At 39.8% G+C, this 21,258-nt stretch overlaps 1 pseudogene; it reads right to left on the bottom strand.

The window, feature by feature from the left end:
- Positions 1–19,149: 19,149 nt before the first annotated feature.
- Positions 19,150–20,984, bottom strand: LOC145602910 (trimethyltridecatetraene synthase-like; annotated as a pseudogene).
- Positions 20,985–21,258: the final 274 nt, after the last annotated feature.

The raw sequence follows: 21,258 nt of genomic DNA, 5'->3' as shown, positions 1-21,258 counted from the left end.
ATGGCTTTGTTAGGAGATTTTTGAATGATATTGGTATGCGCAAATTTGTAGATATGCATTATTCGACATACCGTGAATTAACCTGTGAATTCTTGTCATCTCTTGTTATTCAAAACCATAAAAGTGGTCCAAAATTAATTTTTAGGCTTAACAATAAAAACATCACTCTTTCTTTTGTGGAATTTTGTAAATTGTTTGAACTGGAACCGGAATTAAACAGACAATGGCATGCTGAGTTTAAAATGGAGGATGTGTATTTAGCTTTGACTGGTATTCCTCATGTTTCTGCACAACATGCTAGTGCTAGGCCTATCCACCACCCCGTCCCTAAAATGTGGGCAAAGATTTGCCGGTGTATGTTTCCTAGGTAGGAATGAACCCCATAACTGTCAGACCAATGAACTAGCTGTAATTGGCCATTACATGTTTGGGTATGAGAAATTGAACATAGCCCGGTATATCATCCACCACCTAGGTAGGCACGCTACGGCCAGCAACCACCACACTACCCCCATCCGTCTTGGTGGCCTTATCACTAGGATAGCCATCAAGAAGGCCGGTTTTGTAGAGAGTGGACCCCACCGGATGACTAACATGGGACCCGACACCTACATGACCTCTAGGTACCTTGAAGAGCTTGGGTGGTTGCGGGTAGACGAGAACCAGGTCACCCATTGGTGCATTAGGACAGGGACTGAACAACCCTTGCCCATTTTTCCTTTGCCCAACCCAGACCTGACCGCCTTTCCCCCAGGGCAAGAGTCCTACACTTACGCCCTGTTAGTTGCCCATGCTAGGGGTGAGGATCCACAGCAGGCCCAGGCCCAACCACAGCTTGTAGTTCAACCCATTCCACAGCCACCATCACCACCCCGACAGTCCCATTCCGTCCCTCACGGTGACTCTGACCCAGTTTGGGACTTGCAGAGTATTGGCCAGGCCATAGGTCGCATAGAGCAGACCCAGACCGAGTTCAGAAAGATGATTGGTTCTGTCGACCAGAGGCTAGGCTACCTAGAGAGGAACCAGGGTAGGGGACTCTACCCCATTTATGATGATTATGCTCGTCGGGGCAACATTCCCGACGATGCTGTTTACCCAGACTGGTTCCAGCCCCCACCTCAGGGATACGATAGGGATCCCACTGCCCATGGTATTTACACAGACTATTCCTCGTTCCATGGGTACGGCCAGGACATTCCTTTTGGGGGACCGCCGGGGGGGACTTTTCAAGCTAACTATTTTGGTGGTAGCTCTTTTGGTGCAGATGGTGCAGGTTCCAGTGGTGGAGCAGGTGGGTCCTCTCGGATGGACCAGGATGAGGATGAGTAGCCAGCTGGGCTACTTTCGAGCCAATGAGGACATTGTCCGATCTTGGCTTGGGGGAGATTTTTGGATTTGGTATATATTTTTTCTTCTTCTTCTTCCTTTTTGATTATTTTTGGTGTGTTTTGTTAGTTTAGATTTATTGCTTTTTAGATTAGTTTATTGCTTTCCTTATATGAAAAATACAAAAAAATTGAAAAACAATCAAAAAAATAAAAAAAATACGAACCAATGAACTGTAAATCATGCTTCCCTATGCCCCATACTTGAGAAAAATTGTTTTGATTCTTGGTATTTGATTTTGAGCATTGTGGATTAGTTGATCATGATTTGAAGTTTAATTATTTGGATTCCTAAATATGCGTCAATTTTGCCCAACTACTTGTGAATATAGTGCTTGACTAGTTGATTTGGTTAGGAATGTGTGTTTAGTTCCTGGTATGTCAATGAATTTGAGTATTGATTTGCAACGATGAGTAGTGTTTCATAACTCATTATTATGCACATGAGGAGGACGAAGGCATTTGTTCTTTTAGGTAGCCTTCAGATTTATTTAGATACATTTGTTCCCTTCTTGCTACCCATGTTGTTGCCTTGACTTTTTATTGTTTTTAACCACATTACAAGCCATGTTTGCCCCATTGGTTACTAGTCCCAAGCTTGGCTTGGGGGAGCTATTAGTGAGTGAGGTGAGGGAGTTTGTAGTGTGCACATTATTTGCACAATTGGGTGGGTTTGAGAAGTTATTTGTTCTTGATCATATTTTTATTTGATGAGTTTTATTGTGTATATATTTGGAAAATAAAAGTGTGATGAAAAAGAAAAAAAAGAGAAGTTCAAAAAAAAAAATTTAAGAAAAAAAAAAGAAGAAAGTGAACTTCTAGAAAAGAAAAGGAAAAAAAAGAGCAAAAAGAGAAGAAAAAGTGTTTCATGTTCAAATTATCTAAGTGAAGGTTTATCAAAAGAAAAGAAAGAAAAAATTGAGTATCATTGTAAATATTTGAGTTTGATTTTGTTTATTCACTCTAGTTTATATTATCATATTTTTATGAGTGAATTTTGTAAGTATTGGGTTGGTTTTTATGATTGGAGTATATTTGGTGGATTTGTGTTGGAGTTAGTTTTGTTGGAGATGTGTATGATCATTATATTTGGTCATGGTTTTATTAGGATATGGCTCCCTTTTTGCATAGCTTTTCTCTCACATTTCCCCAAATTTATCCTACCCTTTCACCCTAGCCTTACATTACAAGCTTTAAAGACCTTTTGACCTTGTGCATAGAGTTGTGTAAATATGAAAGTGTTGTTTATCAATGCAAGTTATGACTTGACATATTCCGAGTCGACTAATAGGTTGAGTGTATGTCTTTTTAAACACACGAGGTTGTGAGTTTGGGAGGGCATTGTTCACATAAAGGGGTTGGGATGGAGAGCGATCGAGTACATCTTTTACTCGCCACATAAATGAGAGTTGAGTGTGTGAGCACTAGTCTTGAATTCTATATGCTCTTGTGGTTTGCTCTACTTGACAATTGTTGGGGATGAAGGGTGATTAGATGGATATGATTGGTTGATTTTGAAGCATGTTCACTTGATTTGCCTTGAATCGTTTGTGCTTGATTTTTATATTGGGGTGAGGCATGTTTTATTTGTTCATTGAGGAGCTCTTTGCTTAGGGACAAGCAAAGGTTTGGCTTGGGGGAATTTGATGTGTTCATTTTATATATATTTTTATCCCCGTCCCTTGGTCGTAATTAGTAGTGTTTTTGGCTCCTACGAGCCACTTTTATTACTAATTTGTGTTTTCCAGTGCTTTGGTAGTTTTGCTTGAGTTTTGTAGGAATTTGTGTATTTGGAGCATTTTCCCGGGTTTTTCGAGGAGCATCTACAAGTATTGGAAGACCGTGACCGCGTTCGATAGCCCAAGGCCGATTGGAGGGATCAAATCGGTGATTAAGGGCTCGGTTATGAAGATTTGAGGACTTGGGCCAAGTTCGGAGGCCCAAGAGTTGGAGGTTTCGAGGCCCAAAAGCCTCGCCCAAGACTACCTTCTCCGCCCGGAGGCGCGCCCGGCCGGGCGGGCCAGATCAACACGCGCCCGGTGCACGCGCCCGGCCGGGCGCGAGAAATCATCAGAGGCAAAAAAAGGCGGGCCCGGTCGGGCGAGCCACTGCCCGGCCGGGCGCGAGAAAGCATTTGAAGAGGAAAAAAGGCGGGCCCGGTCGGGCGAGCCCTTGCCCGACCGGGCGCGTGTAGAATTAGGGAGTTTTGATTTCCGATTTGTTTTGTTTAGCGGTGATTGTCTTGCTTAGTATTAATGTGTTATTATTAGGCAAGATTAGGAGTCTTCTTCATTATTCTTACTCTAGTTTTTATTCTCTTCCTTCTCTCTACTCAACTTTCTCTCTCTAGACTTTATTTTCTTTCTTGTTCCTCAACTCTATTGTAATTCCGTCGTCTTGGTACGATTTCTCTCTTAATTAATCTCAGTATTTTATTCATTCTATTTTTCTTTCATGTCTTGTTTAAATATTATGTTTTGCTTAGTTTTAATTATGTCTGAGTAGTTTTCCTTCTAGGGTTTCTGGGGATCTGATAAATAATATGAAAGGGTAATTTTATGATTGTTGATTATTAATGCTTAATTAATTTCCTATTGATTGTTTTAATGCTATGCAATTAGATTTGGCCAGGTTTAATTGTATGAGTTTAGCAATATTGATTCGAGATTCGAGAGATGAGAATTGATGTTTAGGCTTAGTTTCAATAGGCAGATTAATTTATAAATGGTTAGGTCGAGATTCGAGAGATGAGATTTAATACCGGTAAATTAATTCTGTGATTGTAATACGTAGCGAAAGCCCTTTATGATCTGATTAATTAATGCATTGATGATTGATTATTGTGTTTTACCCTGGAATATTGTTTATTAGTGAACCTATGCCCTAGGCTTTATTATTATTGATTTCTTCCTTAATTATTCTCTTTACTCATAATCTTCGTAGTATAGTTTATAATCACAACAAATATTGGTTACTTAAATAATTTGGATTATAATAATTAATTAGGAATAGAAAGACCAGTTTCCCTGTGGATTCGACCCTACTTCCCTATCTACTTTAGTTAGAGGACTTAGGTAATTACTTTTGATTAGGTGATACGACTTTAGCCTGTCAAAATTTGGCGCCGTTGCCGGGGAAACGGTTTTATTTTTATTTCTAATTGTTTTTTGTAGTCTAGATTATTTTTCTTTTGCCTCAAAGGACATTAGTTCTTTGAGGTAGTTCTAATATCTGTCTTTTTAGTTCTTTGTTTATGCCCAGGTGTTCCAGATCAGGTTACATTCCATTCGATCCTGAGATCGAACGCTCGTTTCATAGACAGAAGAATTTCTACAGGCAGATCTCAGCAGACTCTGGGAGTAATAATATTCCTAGAGATCCATTACCTACTTCTAGTGATTCAGAGCATTCTTCTGATTCAGAACTAGAGATGGGTACACCACCACCACCTCCACCTCGCAAGCTTAGCGATTATTCGCAACCATCGCTGACGGATTTTCCATATCTTTCTCCTACGCCCGACCTCGAGGGAGTCCAGTTCGAGATCAAGCCCCAGTTCATAACGATGATAGAAAGAAAGCAATTCAGTGGAGCGAAGGGTGAAGATCCTAATCTTCACATTGCAGATTTCTGTCAATACTGCAATACTATTAGGCAGAATGGGGTAACGCAGGATCAAATCAGGGAGATTCTTTTTCCCTTTTCTTTATGTGGAAAAGCTAAATTATGGTTTAATGGTTTGAATAGAGCTGCACTTGGTATTACTAACTGGGAGACTCTTGCGTTGAATTTTTATAATAAATATTACCCTGCAGAGAAAACAGCTTTATTGAGAAGCGCCATCCAGAATTTTGCCCAAGAGGCAGATGAAGCATTATATGAAGCTTGGGAAAGATTCAAGGATCTGCAGAGGGAGTGTCCCCACCACAATTTGGCGAAGTGGCAGTTGATTCAAGCTTTTTACAATGGTTTAGGAAATGCATCTAGGACAATTTTAGATTCCGCAGCTAGCGGTAGATTTATGAATTTAAATGTTGATGATGCAGGTCAGGTTATCGAAGATATGGCAATCCATAATTCCCAATATGGGAATGCTAGAGGCTTTGCTAACAAGGGCAAGCATCATGTTGATTCAGTCACTTTATTGCAAGCCCAGCTTACTTCTATTTGTCAGAAACTAGATAATCTTACTACTAACAATCCTAATTCTGTTGCTAATGTTTCTGCTGTTTCTAATAATGCTAATGATGCTTTCTGTGAAAATTGTGGAAGTGTAGGTCATTTTGAACAAGATTGCAGGAGTTCAATGGAGCAAGTTAATGCTTTCCAAACTTACAAGCAAAATAACCCATACTCCAATTCCTACAATCCTGGCTATCGGAACCATCCCTACCTATCTTACCGTAGCACCAATGTTCAAAATCCTCCACCTCCACAACAACTACAACAAGCATCCCCTCCACAGCAGAAATATTACCATCCTCATGCTAATCAGAAACCCCCATCACAGCCCCCCTACTACATCTTCTGACCCTACTTTATCAGAAATTAGGGCAATGCTGACCAACATGCAAAAACATATGGAGAGTAGAGACCAACAGATTGACTCTATTATAGCCCATAATAAAGTCATGGACACCCAAATAGCACAATTGTCCTCTACCCTTCAATCTCGTCAGCAGGGAGCTCTACCAGCGCAGGGAATTCAACCTACGGATCATGCAAATGCAATCACCCTAAGGAGTGGTTCACACTACGATGGGCCCCAGATGCCCAAAGAGGATGAACCTGAATTATCTAATATTGCTAATCCTGATTCCGTTGTACCAATTTCCCCTGCAGGGCTGCAGGGTAAAATTCCTGATGCTAATATTTTTGATGATTCATTGCAGGGTACAACCCTAGGGAAGGATGTACCCCAGGGGAAGAGTAGGGAAGCACCACCAGTTATCAAATTACCATTCCCTAATCGCCAACTAAAGACTAAGTTGGACAAGCAGTTTGGTAAGTTTCTGGAGGTTGTTAAAAATTTGCAGGTAACGGTTCCTTTTACTGAACTTATTACACAGGTTCCTGCATATGCTAAATTTATGAAAGATATTTTGACTAGGAAGAGGGCCTTTAATGAAATAGAAACTGTAGCTTTTACTGAGGAGTGTAGTGCATTATTACAAAATAAATCTCCTCCTTTATGTGATTTGGGTGCTTCTGTTAGTGTAATGCCATCGTCCGTTTGTGCTAAATTAAATATGGGTGATTTAAAAATTACTAATATCACTTTGCAAATGGCAGACCGTTCTGTTAAATATCCCCTAGGTATTTTAGAGGACGTCCCTGTTAGAGTTGGTAAATTTTTCATCCCTGTTGATTTTGTTGTATTGGACATGGCTGAGGACACACAAATACCCATTATATTAGGTAGGCCTTTTCTCCATACTGCAGGAGCCATTATAGATGTTAAAAATGGTAAACTAACCCTATCTGTTGGTGATGATAATATTATTTTTAATTTAGGGAAGGTTTTAAAAGGTCCTATGCTTGAGGAAAACTGTTGTTTGATTGATGTTATAGATATAATGGATGATATTTGTGATGATAGCTTGACACAGATTCTTGCAAGGGATCCCTTGGAAGAAATACTTTGTGGTCATTTGTCTGCAGATGATGCGAGTATCTGGAGCAAGGAGGTGGATATTATTGAGAAAGCACTTGTCATGGAAGAACTTGATGACAAAGAAAATAAGAAGGTAGTAAAATTAGTTCAGGAATCGAAACCTGCAGAGGTAAAGAAACCTGAACTAAAACCTCTCCCTTCTCATTTAAAATATGTTTTTCTTGATAAGCAGGAAATGCACCCTGTGATCATTAGTACTGCACTTGATGACCCACAAACTTCCCAACTTCTAGAGGTTCTCCGAACCCACAAAAGGGTAATAGGGTACAGTATTGATGATCTCAAGGGTATAAGCCCAGATTTTTGTATGCACAGGATACACCTAGAGGACAACTACAAGCCCTGCATTCAACCCCAGAGGAGGTTGAATCCCAATATGCAAGAGGTAGTCAAGAAAGAGGTTATGAAATTACTTGATGCAGGTATTATCTATCCTATTTCTGACTCTAAATGGGTAAGTCCTGTTCAGGTGGTTCCTAAGAAGGGTGGGATGACCGTGGTTAGAAACGAAAAAAATGAATTAATTCCCACCAGAACTGTTACAGGGTGGCGTATGTGCATTGATTATCGTAGATTAAATGTCGCCACTAAAAAGGACCATTTCCCTCTCCCCTTTATTGATCAAATGCTTGAGAGGTTAGCTAACCATAAGTTCTTTTGCTATCTGGATGGGTATTCAGGATTTTTCCAAATTCCGATCCACCCTGAAGATCAGGAAAAGACAACATTTACATGCCCTTATGGCACTTTTGCATATCGTAGAATGCCTTTTGGTTTGTGTAATGCACCTGCTACTTTTCAACGTTGCATGATGAGCATTTTTTCTGATTTCATAAAGTCTATCATGGAAGTCTTTATGGATGATTTTAGTGTCTATGGTTCTTCATTCGATTCATGTCTAATAAATTTAGCTAAAATCCTTAAAAGATGTGAAGAATGCAACTTGGTCTTAAATTGGGAGAAGTGTCACTTTATGGTGACGGAGGGAGTAGTCCTAGGTCATATTGTATCTGATAAGGGCATACAGGTAGATAAAGCTAAAATTTCAGTGATTGAGTAATTACCTCCCCCAGTTAATGTTAAGGGAGTTAGGAGTTTCTTGGGTCATGCGGGGTTTTATCGCCGTTTTATCAAAGATTTTTCTAAAATTGCCAAACCACTGACTCAGCTTTTACTTAAGGATGCCCCTTTTATTTTTACTGATGAGTGTCTTGAGTCTTTCAACAGGATTAAGCAGGCTTTGATATCGGCGCCCATCATATGTGCTCCCGATTGGAATCTTCCTTTCGAGATCATGTGTGATGCAAGCGATTTTGCTTTAGGAGCCGTGCTTGGACAGAGGAAGGACAAAGTTTTACATGCTATCTACTATGCTAGTAAAATTTTGGATGAGGCTCAAGTCAACTATGCCACTACGGAGAAGGAGTTTTTAGCTGTCATTTATGCTTTAGAAAAATTTAGATCATATCTAGTTGGTTCTAAAGTTATTGTTTTTACTGACCATGCAGCTTTAAAGTACCTGATAGCCAAAGCTGAATCAAAGCCTAGGCTACTCCGGTGGGTTCTCTTGCTCCAGGACTTCAACATTGAAATAAGGGATAAAAAGGGTGCAGAGAACGTTGTGGCAGATCACTTGTCACGAATCAGGTATGATGAGGGTAAGGATTTTCTCCCTATAGATGATTCATTCCCTGATGACAACCTGTATGCAGTTGTAGAGCAACACCCCTGGTACGCCGATTTTGCAAATTATTTAGTGGGTGGTACTCTACCTCTTGACTTGTCCTACCAACAAAAAAAGAAATTCCTGTATGATGTTAAACATTATTTTTGGGATGATCCTTTTTTGTTTCGTGAGTGTGCAGATGGATTATTTCGCAGGTGTGTCCCCGAATGGGAGGTGCATGGTATTCTCACTAGCTGCCACACTTCACCTTATGGAGGACATCATGGTCCCTCTAAAACAGTGGCCAAGATAAACGAGTCAGGATTCTATTGGCCCACCATGTTCAAGGATGCTAACATTTTTGTGCAGGCTTGTGACTCTTGCCAGAGGACCGGCAACATTTTGCGGCGGCACGAGATGCCTCAAACTGGGATTTTGGAAGTAGAAATTTTTGATGTTTGGGGTGTTGATTACATGGGACCGTTCCCTTCCTCTAGAGGGAACCGTTATATACTATTCGCCGTAGATTATGTATCCAAGTGGGTAGAAGCCATTGCCACTCCTACCAATGATGCCAAGGTGGTCCATAGGCTTTTCAAGAAAACTATTTTTCCTAGATTTGGAGTGCCTAGAGCCATAATCAGTGACGGAGGATCCCACTTTCATGAGCGGAAGTTAGATACCCTCCTAAAGAAGTATGGTGTTTACCATAGGACAGGGCTAGCCTACCATCCCCAAACTAGTGGCCAAGTCGAAGTGTCTAATCGCGAGATTAAGGTCATCTTAGAGAAGGTGGTAGCAAAATCTAGGAAAGATTGGAGCGATAAGTTGGATGACACCCTTTGGGCATATAGAACCGCATTTAAGACCCCTATAGGTACCACCCCCTATAGACTTGTGTATAGTAAAGCATGTCATCTTCCGGTGGAGTTAGAGTACAAGGCATATTGGGCTATTAAAGAGCTCAATTTGGACGCTAAGCTAGCGGGAGAAAAGAGTCTTCTACAACTTAACCAGCTTGATGAGTTTAGGTTGATGGCCTATGATAGTGCGCGAGTCTACAAGGAGAAGACCAGGAGATGGCACGACAAGATGATCCTTCCGAGAGAATTCAAAGAGGGTGACAAGGTGTTGTTGTTCAACTCTAGGCTTAAACTTTTCCCAGGAAAGTTGAAGTCAAGGTGGTCGGGTCCTTTCACAGTGAGAAAGGCCAACAAGTTCGGTTCTGTAGAGTTGTTTGACGAGCATGGTAATGAGTTCAAGGTAAATGGTCAGAGGCTTAAGATTTATCATGACGGGGCTACGATTGGTGCAGTTGAACTACTACACCTGACTAGCTCCAGTTCACCCTGAGAAAACTACGGTAAGTAGGTCGTGCGGGACCTAAATAAACCAGCGCTTTGCGGGAGGCAACCCGTATTTTATTTGTTTTTATTTTTATTTTTCTTCTTTTTCTTATGAGAGGAGAGAGGAGGGAATTTAATGAGTTTTACGAGTTTTTGGTACAGTTTACAGGAAAAGAGTTAGCCAAATTTGAAGAAAGTAGAATCGTCAAACCTTGCTCTCGGGCCCGGCCGGGCGAAGCTTCGCCTGACCGGGCGCGAGAGTTGACGTATACGGACATTTATTTGGCCCGGCCGGGCGGAGCTTCGCCTGACCGGGCGCGAGAGTTGGCCTAAAATTTGTTTAATAATCGCCCGACCGGGCGAAGGACCGCCCGACCGGGCGCGAGAAGAAATTTGGAAGAAGAATTTATCGCCCGACCGGGCGGTATGGGCGCCCGACCGGGCGCGTGTGATAAAATACGAATCAAAAAGATCGCCCGACCGGGCGAACGTCCGCCCGACCGGGCGCGACGCCCTCACCGTCTTCCTTTTCTTTCTTCTTCTCCTTTCTTCTTCTTCTTTCCTTCATTTTCCTTCTTTTCCTTCACTTTCTCTCTCTAAAACTCTTATTTTCTCTGACTTCTCTCTAAGATTTCTCCTTCATCTCTTACCCAAATCCAAAACTTTTCACATATTTTTACTCCTCTCTTCATCCTCTACACTCCTACATCAAAAATTTTCAAACTCCACAAAATTTAATTTTTGACCACTCATAATGGCGGCTAAAAGGGCGAGGAATTTTCTCGGGGGAAGCTCAAGCGGGTCATCCCAACAATATGACCCGACTCTTCAACTCATTCAGTGGCCGACGATCAAGATCGCGACGGCGGAGCAACGGGAGAAATTGGAGGTGCTCTACGGACGAGAGGTAATTCCCTCACGGTGGTTACACCGTCCCACTTTAGAGGCTTTAGGTATTTATGGCTTTGTTAGGAGATTTTTGAATGATATTGGTATGCGCAAATTTGTAGATATGCATTATTCGACATACCGTGAATTAACCTGTGAATTCTTGTCATCTCTTGTTATTCAAAACCATAAAAGTGGTCCAAAATTAATTTTTAGGCTTAACAATAAAAACATCACTCTTTCTTTTGTGGAATTTTTTAAATTGTTTGAACTGGAACCGGAATTAAACAGACAATGGCATGCTGAGTTTAAAATGGAGGATGTGTATTTAGCTTTGACTGGTATTCCTCATGTTTCTGCACAACATGCTAGTGCTAGGCCTATCCACCACCCCGTCCCTAAAATGTGGGCAAAGATTTGCCGGTGTATGTTTCCTAGGTAGGAATGAACCCCATAACTGTCAGACCAATGAACTAGCTGTAATTGGCCATTACATGTTTGGGTATGAGAAATTGAACATAGCCCGGTATATCATCCACCACCTAGGTAGGCACGCTACGGCCAGCAACCACCACACTACCCCCATCCGTCTTGGTGGCCTTATCACTAGGATAGCCATCAAGAAGGCCGGTTTTGTAGAGAGTGGACCCCACCGGATGACTAACATGGGACCCGACACCTACATGACCTCTAGGTACCTTGAAGAGCTTGGGTGGTTGCGGGTAGACGAGAACCAGGTCACCCATTGGTGCATTAGGACAGGGACTGAACAACCCTTGCCCATTTTTCCTTTGCCCAACCCAGACCTGACCGCCTTTCCCCCAGGGCAAGAGTCCTACACTTACGCCCTGTTAGTTGCCCATGCTAGGGGTGAGGATCCACAGCAGGCCCAGGCCCAACCACAGCTTGTAGTTCAACCCATTCCACAGCCACCATCACCACCCCGACAGTCCCATTCCGTCCCTCACGGTGACTCTGACCCAGTTTGGGACTTGCAGAGTATTGGCCAGGCCATAGGTCGCATAGAGCAGACCCAGACCGAGTTCAGAAAGATGATTGGTTCTGTCGACCAGAGGCTAGGCTACCTAGAGAGGAACCAGGGTAGGGGACTCTACCCCATTTATGATGATTATGCTCGTCGGGGCAACATTCCCGACGATGCTGTTTACCCAGACTGGTTCCAGCCCCCACCTCAGGGATACGATAGGGATCCCACTGCCCATGGTATTTACACAGACTATTCCTCGTTCCATGGGTACGGCCAGGACATTCCTTTTGGGGGACCGCCGGGGGGGACTTTTCAAGCTAACTATTTTGGTGGTAGCTCTTTTGGTGCAGATGGTGCAGGTTCCAGTGGTGGAGCAGGTGGGTCCTCTCGGATGGACCAGGATGAGGATGAGTAGCCAGCTGGGCTACTTTCGAGCCAATGAGGACATTGTCCGATCTTGGCTTGGGGGAGATTTTTGGATTTGGTATATATTTTTTCTTCTTCTTCTTCCTTTTTGATTATTTTTGGTGTGTTTTGTTAGTTTAGATTTATTGCTTTTTAGATTAGTTTATTGCTTTCCTTATATGAAAAATACAAAAAAATTGAAAAACAATCAAAAAAATAAAAAAAATACAAACCAATGAACTGTAAATCATGCTTCCCTATGCCCCATACTTGAGAAAAATTGTTTTGATTCTTGGTATTTGATTTTGAGCATTGTGGATTAGTTGATCATGATTTGAAGTTTAATTATTTGGATTCCTAAATATGCGTCAATTTTGCCCAACTACTTGTGAATATAGTGCTTGACTAGTTGATTTGGTTAGGAATGTGTGTTTAGTTCCTGGTATGTCAATGAATTTGAGTATTGATTTGCAACGATGAGTAGTGTTTCATAACTCATTATTATGCACATGAGGAGGACGAAGGCATTTGTTCTTTTAGGTAGCCTTCAGATTTATTTAGATACATTTGTTCCCTTCTTGCTACCCATGTTGTTGCCTTGACTTTTTATTGTTTTTAACCACATTACAAGCCATGTTTGCCCCATTGGTTACTAGTCCCAAGCTTGGCTTGGGGGAGCTATTAGTGAGTGAGGTGAGGGAGTTTGTAGTGTGCACATTATTTGCACAATTGGGTGGGTTTGAGAAGTTATTTGTTCTTGATCATATTTTTATTTGATGAGTTTTATTGTGTATATATTTGGAAAATAAAAGTGTGATGAAAAAGAAAAAAAAGAGAAGTTCAAAAAAAAAAATTTAAGAAAAAAAAAAGAAGAAAGTGAACTTCTAGAAAAGAAAAGGAAAAAAAAGAGCAAAAAGAGAAGAAAAAGTGTTTCATGTTCAAATTATCTAAGTGAAGGTTTATCAAAAGAAAAGAAAGAAAAAATTGAGTATCATTGTAAATATTTGAGTTTGATTTTGTTTATTCACTCTAGTTTATATTATCATATTTTTATGAGTGAATTTTGTAAGTATTGGGTTGGTTTTTATGATTGGAGTATATTTGGTGGATTTGTGTTGGAGTTAGTTTTGTTGGAGATGTGTATGATCATTATATTTGGTCATGGTTTTATTAGGATATGGCTCCCTTTTTGCATAGCTTTTCTCTCACATTTCCCCAAATTTATCCTACCCTTTCACCCTAGCCTTACATTACAAGCTTTAAAGACCTTTTGACCTTGTGCATAGAGTTGTGTAAATATGAAAGTGTTGTTTATCAATGCAAGTTATGACTTGACATATTCCGAGTCGACTAATAGGTTGAGTGTATGTCTTTTTAAACACACGAGGTTGTGAGTTTGGGAGGGCATTGTTCACATAAAGGGGTTGGGATGGAGAGCGATCGAGTACATCTTTTACTCGCCACATAAATGAGAGTTGAGTGTGTGAGCACTAGTCTTGAATTCTATATGCTCTTGTGGTTTGCTCTACTTGACAATTGTTGGGGATGAAGGGTGATTAGATGGATATGATTGGTTGATTTTGAAGCATGTTCACTTGATTTGCCTTGAATCGTTTGTGCTTGATTTTTATATTGGGGTGAGGCATGTTTTATTTGTTCATTGAGGAGCTCTTTGCTTAGGGACAAGCAAAGGTTTGGCTTGGGGGAATTTGATGTGTTCATTTTATATATATTTTTATCCCCGTCCCTTGGTCGTAATTAGTAGTGTTTTTGGCTCCTACGAGCCACTTTTATTACTAATTTGTGTTTTTCAGTGCTTTAGTAGTTTTGCTTGAGTTTTGTAGGAATTTGTGTATTTGGAGCATTTTCCCGGGTTTTTCGAGGAGCATCTACAAGTATTGGAAGACCGCGACCGCGTTCGATAGCCCAAGGCCGATTGGAGGGATCAAATCGGTGATTAAGGGCTCGGTTATGAAGATTTGAGGACTTGGGCCAAGTTCGGAGGCCCAAGAGTTGGAGGTTTCGAGGCCCAAAAGCCTCGCCCAAGACTACCTTCTCCGCCCGGAGGCGCGCCCGGCCGGGCGGGCCAGATCAACACGCGCCCGGTGCACGCGCCCGGCCGGGCGCGAGAAATCATCAGAGGCAAAAAAAGGCGGGCCCGGTCGGGCGAGCCACTGCCCGGCCGGGCGCGAGAAAGCATTTGAAGAGGAAAAAAGGCGGGCCCGGTCGGGCGAGCCCTTGCCCGACCGGGCGCGTGTAGAATTAGGGAGTTTTGATTTCCGATTTGTTTTGTTTAGCGGTGATTGTCTTGCTTAGTATTAATGTGTTATTATTAGGCAAGATTAGGAGTCTTCTTCATTATTCTTACTCTAGTTTTTATTCTCTTCCTTCTCTCTACTCAACTTTCTCTCTCTAGACTTTATTTTCTTTCTTGTTCCTCAACTCTATTGTAATTCCGTCGTCTTGGTACGATTTCTCTCTTAATTAATCTCAGTATTTTATTCATTCTATTTTTCTTTCATGTCTTGTTTAAATATTATGTTTTGCTTAGTTTTAATTATGTCTGAGTAGTTTTCCTTCTAGGGTTTCTGGGGATCTGATAAATAATATGAAAGGGTAATTTTATGATTGTTGATTATTAATGCTTAATTAATTTCCTATTGATTGTTTTAATGCTATGCAATTAGATTTGGCCAGGTTTAATTGTATGAGTTTAGCAATATTGATTCGAGATTCGAGAGATGAGAATTGATGTTTAGGCTTAGTTTCAATAGGCAGATTAATTTATAAATGGTTAGGTCGAGATTCGAGAGATGAGATTTAATACCGGTAAATTAATTCTGTGATTGTAATACGTAGCGAAAGCCCTTTATGATCTGATTAATTAATGCATTGATGATTGATTATTGTGTTTTACCCTGGAATATTGTTTATTAGTGAACCTATGCCCTAGGCTTTATTATTATTGATTTCTTCCTTAATTATTCTCTTTACTCATAATCTTCGTAGTATAGTTTATAATCACAAAAAATATTGGTTACTTAAATAATTTGGATTATAATAATTAATTAGGAATAGAAAGACCAGTTTCCCTGTGGATTCGACCCTACTTCCCTATCTACTTTAGTTAGAGGACTTAGGTAATTACTTTTGATTAGGTGATACGACTTTAGCCTGTCAGATAGCTATTGGCAACACATGGTATCTCAGCACATACAAATTTATCAAAATCAGAGGGGCACTTGATTTTGTATTCTTGCTTTAAAATGACCAAAAAATGGGCATGAGGTAAGCCTCTCTTCTGGAATTCAATCACATAGATCATTGCTGCAACTTCCCCAAACACTTGTTTTTTTTTATGAGATGCTTTAAAGCCAAAACCTTTGCTCTAAAGATCCTTGCAATTATATCTGGTCTGTCCTGTGCCTTTTCTCCAATAGCAAGTTCCTTTTTAATTTCAGACCAATTAGCATTACAAGTCATTGTAATAAATAGATCTGGCTTACCAAACCGCTGAACTAATGCCATTGCATTTAAATATCTCTTCTTAAGATCACGAGGACCACCAATAAATGTTGGAGGTAAGATCACTCTACGACCAACATTTGCTGCACAGTTTTCCCCACAATCAATAGTGTCCAGGATTCCTTGATAGAGATCTGCTCTTATAGCTTGCTGATTTTTACGGAAGAAATCCAGCCGTGTGTTCTCCACCTTGACATGCATATCCACTATATACTGCTGAAAGCATCTACCTGCTCTTAACAGCAGATTATTGGGCCTGCATTGAAGCTTGTATGCATAGTATTCTCTTGCTGAAATGTTTGTCTGCCTTTGAAGAACCCCCATTTGCACCTACAAAAGAACATTATTTTTTCCTGTTAAAAAGCATAGCTGCAATGGAAAACAATGATTATAGCAGGATTGACATGCAAAGCTCAAAAATTTTTTGTATCCATGATATTTTTTTTCCTTTCCCTAAGAAATTTTTATCTCCTTGACTTGCTTGAATGATGAAGGTAACAGGATATACATACGTCTTGCTTCCTCCTCCAGCAAGTCTTGTGCTGTATGAACACTGCACGAAGAAACAGGATCTGGTTCTGATCACAGCTGCTGAATTCCACCATATGACATCTTTTTTAACCCCTGAGTCCATCCACAGTCACCAAATGGAAAAAGAAGGGGATACTGCAGAGGATCGTAACAACCATAATAGTGCATTATCCTATGACATGATTTTTTTCAGATAAATCACCTTTAGACGACTCACTGTAAGATGATTGATCTTCAGCTGAATCATTGTTAGCCGTATTCTCCTGGAATCCATCCTTTCTTGCTGTAACCAAAATATGAGGGCTTTCTGCCTCGCTGGAAGATGCATTTTCTGGCCATATGACAGCAACTTCATCGGTGGAAGGGGCATTGTAAACACGCTGATCTGGCACAGTTGTCTTGTTTATCAAAATCTGCGTAGACTCATTAATTTGGAACTCTCTCAGTGAACGAAAGAATCTGGCATAAGGATTTACTTCAGTGACTTTCATCAGAATAGCTATAACATCTTCCCTCAATTCTGGAAAACAGCCTAGTCGTTTCTGAGCTTCAAGTTGTCCATCATAGAAATAGAGCTGCATATACTTAGGCCCTTCCTTTCCTGGAAGGAGGTAAGGAATGTAGTGATATATCTGACCATGCAGCTTAAAAACATAGATCCCTTTTTTAGTCTTAGCATCATACTTTCCATCCAACGATGTAAATGCAAACAAATTGTTATACAACCGTATATACTGCCTAAAATGCTCTGCATCCTCATCCATAGAAGTGAGAAGCCTCACAAGCTCTGTAGGGTAATCATTTGCAGCGATCTTAACCTCACCACCAGAGCAGCAGAAATGAGGTGTTTCAAAAGCAAATTTGCGTGCCCCACAGCTAGAACACTCAGTAGGACAAGAAAGCTGATATGGTTCTGTAGGTAATCTCTTACCAATTGATGCATCAGGGACCTCTGATCACGATAAAAGATCCATAAAACACTCATATATGTACATAGAAATAAACATGTAAAACTGGAATAAAATGCTATAAGAAAACATAGATTCTGTTACTTGTAACTAGATGCCTGGTCTTCGGTATCTTTGCACGTTTAAGCAAAGGTTCAGCCTGTGCCCTAAAAAAGGAAAAGAAATACAGCATTTCACTATCACTGGATATATTCTTTGCTACAAGGATGAAAAGCAATTGCTACTAATCCTCGCTATTCTACAGCTTAAATGAAGTATCTGCATAAACACATACTTTCATCAGCAATTGCTTCTCTGTATTATACCTTTGTAGTCCATCTTGAGATCCAGACTCTAAACTCTTAAGACGTTTAGTGCGATATCCATTTGAAGATGAAGGTTCTCGTAACAGACGATCTATAACATGCTCAGTCAAAAAAAAAAGTTTTGAAAAATTAGACCACCAATTTTAATTAGTTATGAAGCACAGACAACATAATCCAGAACATACTCATATTTGAATAGTTTTGTGCCAAGCACCAAGCTCAGTGAAAATAGGCGCTTAGTTGTCATTCCAACAACTGATCAGCTGCAATACATCAGTCCAGACCCTCCAATAGTACATGTGCTGAGCAAATAGCTAACTGACATCATTTAAAAACCTCAATGACTAAATAATAAAAGAATGGCAATATAGAAAAACTATGTATTTCATACAGCAATAAAATTACCACACCATGATTTATATATAGATATAATAAAGGATTTTGGAAAATCCATTACATTGTTCCAACAAAGATTACACATAAATTTAGCTTCACGAAAGCCTTTAACAAAAGAAATCTTACATAGCCTAAGCAAACTTCTTAACAAAAGAAGTTCTACATATCTAACAAAGCCCCAACACCATACAAAAGCATATGAAATAGCTCTAACATAGCACACCAACAGACCAGCCTAATAAAGAAGCAAAAAAAACCAAGCAATACATTCGCAAAAGTGCTGGTCTCAACACAGACACCTAAAAGTCCTAACCTCTAACTGACTTTCCTCGCTTAAGACAACAACCCAAATCCTCTGGTAATGGAAACATCGACACCATCTCACAATCAGAGTCAACAACAGGAGCTGTGTCTGCATATATATGCTGCAGCAGGCGCTTTTTAGGAGGCAAGAGAGGTGGAATAGACACGGGAACCTGAAACTCTTTTCCAAGAGGTGTAAGGCAGTCATGCTCAATCAAAACCGTGGAAGGCTCTAGCTGCTCTTTAATGCCCAAAACACGTTCCTTAACACCTACATAGCTCTCCCTCTCTAAGGTACATAAAATGGCATCAAATCTAGCTGTTGTCACCTTGTAATTAGCATCAATTATTACAAGATTAAAGACATCAGAAAGATAGTCCACAGCCTTCCTAGCTAGGCTCTGCTTTGCTGCAGCTGCAGTTGGACAGTAATCACTAAATAGACAGCGGAAACCCACTCCTTCTTTGTGAGGCATGATAGTAAACCATGAAGTGAACTGATCAGGACAATGTTCAATAGTTTCAATCGGAGTGCATCTTATGTCAACAGTTCTAAAGATAGCCCTTAGAATAACAACGAAGTCCACTACAATCTTCCTATGGCTCTTTTCAAGCTCATAACTAAATTCCTCATGCATACAAATCCTAGGCTCCTCCCTTTCAATGCGCTCCAGCTCTTCCTTTTTAAACCAAAACAGCTGAACGCAACGGTCATACATCTGTTTCCTTAGATAGGTCACATCCTCGACGACTATTTCATACTTTTTCATTCATTTACTATTGCGCAAATATAAGGCAAGTTTTGTATATCTTTCTCTAGAACCCATCTTTCCTTTCCTATCACTTGGTCCATTTCCTCTCTAGCCTTAGCTATGATGTCCGTCGAGTTCAGACATTGCCCACTCAACTGTTGTTGCTGAACTCTCTGTACCTCCAACAAGTAACTCCTAAAATTCATTTTATGTATGTATTATACTAACGTATAATATATAATGCACACGCATGCACATGCTCACAAATGACAAATGGAGATCAGATTAATAATAATTAAGTTCAATTTAATTATAAGTTAAAACCATCTAATCATTTTTATAACAAATATTCTTCCTTGTTTCTAGCCTAGATGTGCAATATTAAAAAGTACATAGTATATACCCTAAAGTTTTTATTTCAAAAAATCTAACTTTATTATACATTTATTTTTAAAGATCATCCCATTATATTAATAAATACTTGTATTGTGAAGTATGTATAATGGTGCAAAGACCTTCTTTGTCCTTTCCTAATCGCCCCATTTACTTCTTATATTAATACTGTGTAAATTTACTTCTTATATTAATATTAGGCTTGCCATCATGAAGATGTGTTATTCTATCAATGATTCTTTATACTAGTAGTTAAAGTTTTTCACTTTTCAAAAATCAAAATGAACATGTATAATGGAAAATACAAAAATAACGGGGATTAGATTGCCTCCGATCCCCTTTATTACATGGATGTCAAATTAATTACTCGCTATGGTTTTTCTCTAGGGGATTTTTTTTATTATTTTTTATTTATTTTGTTTAAAGAGTCACAAGACAGCGATCTATCCCAAAAATCTCTTCGAATTGGGGAAGTTTTTATAACCACTCTCTCATGAAAATTTATGTTGCTTAGGTATAACAAAGTTAGGTTAGGACATACCTGAGTGAATGCCTTGACTCCAATTCTTTCAAGCTTAACTTCATTATTATGATCATCAGCAAGTTGCAATAATACATCCACCATATCTTTTGGTGCCCAATTTTCCTTCTCAATTTCCCTTCTAGCATTATGTTCATCCAATACATGCTCCAAAAACCTATCAAATTTCTTACCTATAATCTTCATCCTCTTCACATAACCTTGAACGTCCATATACTTCAAACAAGGGATCCAATCTCCAAGATTCAATACCCCATTCAAAAAGAACCATTCATCAACCATCAACTTAAATTCCTTTAGTGTTACAATCGATTTTTCTTTGTTTATTTTTTCCGTGTATTTTTTTCCTAACACCATTATACTAATCACGTTTAAGTTCAAAGTAAAGAGGTAATCTTTCAACAAAATGGATTCTCCATTAGTGTTAAAGATGTCTTTTAAGAAGGAATTAAGTTCTTCTATACGTATGTACTCGTATGATTCGAGCCTCTTGGAGCTAAAAAGTTCCATCAAGCACATCTTTCTAGCTTGACGCCAGTATGGACCATATTGAGACCATGATATATCGTAATAGTTATATGCAGTATACTTCCCGGCAGCAAGTCTAGGCCTTCCGGCAAAGATTTCATCGTTCGTTTTTAGTATAATCTTTGCCATTTCTACGGATGAGCCCACTAAAACCGGGACTGACCCAAATTTGAGCATCATTACATGCCCATATTTCTTAGTGAGTTCGTGGATAGAACGATGGGGAAGTGAGCCAATAAGATTGAAGTTCCCTATGATAGGCCATGGTTTTGGGCCAGGTGGTAGGTTAAGTTTACGACGGAGAAGGTGGTTAGTAAGGAGTAGTATGGTTATGGTAGCTAGCGATGCGAGTGCATACGTTGCCCATGGCCAAGTTGGTGCCTCCATTGTGGAATGGTTAGTGTATATATGGTATATAAGCTCTGAAAGAGAGATTTTTTTTAGGGTTTATGGTGTTCAAGTGAAAATCAAAAGGGTTATTTATAGCAAATGAAGAAAGAATAACTTAAATAATGCATTATTTGGTGATGATCTTGCGATTTTGACCTCCTTTTGTTTGTTTTTGTATTGCTATTTTATATTTTTTGCTATATAGTGCAACCAGTGACGGACCCGGAATTTCTAAGTGAGAAGGGGCCAAGATTATACCTACGTATTACAT

This window comes from Chenopodium album, chromosome 21 (genome assembly GCF_948465745.1).
Source record: "Chenopodium album chromosome 21, dcCheAlbu1.1, whole genome shotgun sequence".
NCBI classification, from domain to species: Eukaryota; Viridiplantae; Streptophyta; class Magnoliopsida; order Caryophyllales; family Amaranthaceae; genus Chenopodium; species Chenopodium album.
This window is presented reverse-complemented; position numbering and strand designations above follow the sequence as displayed.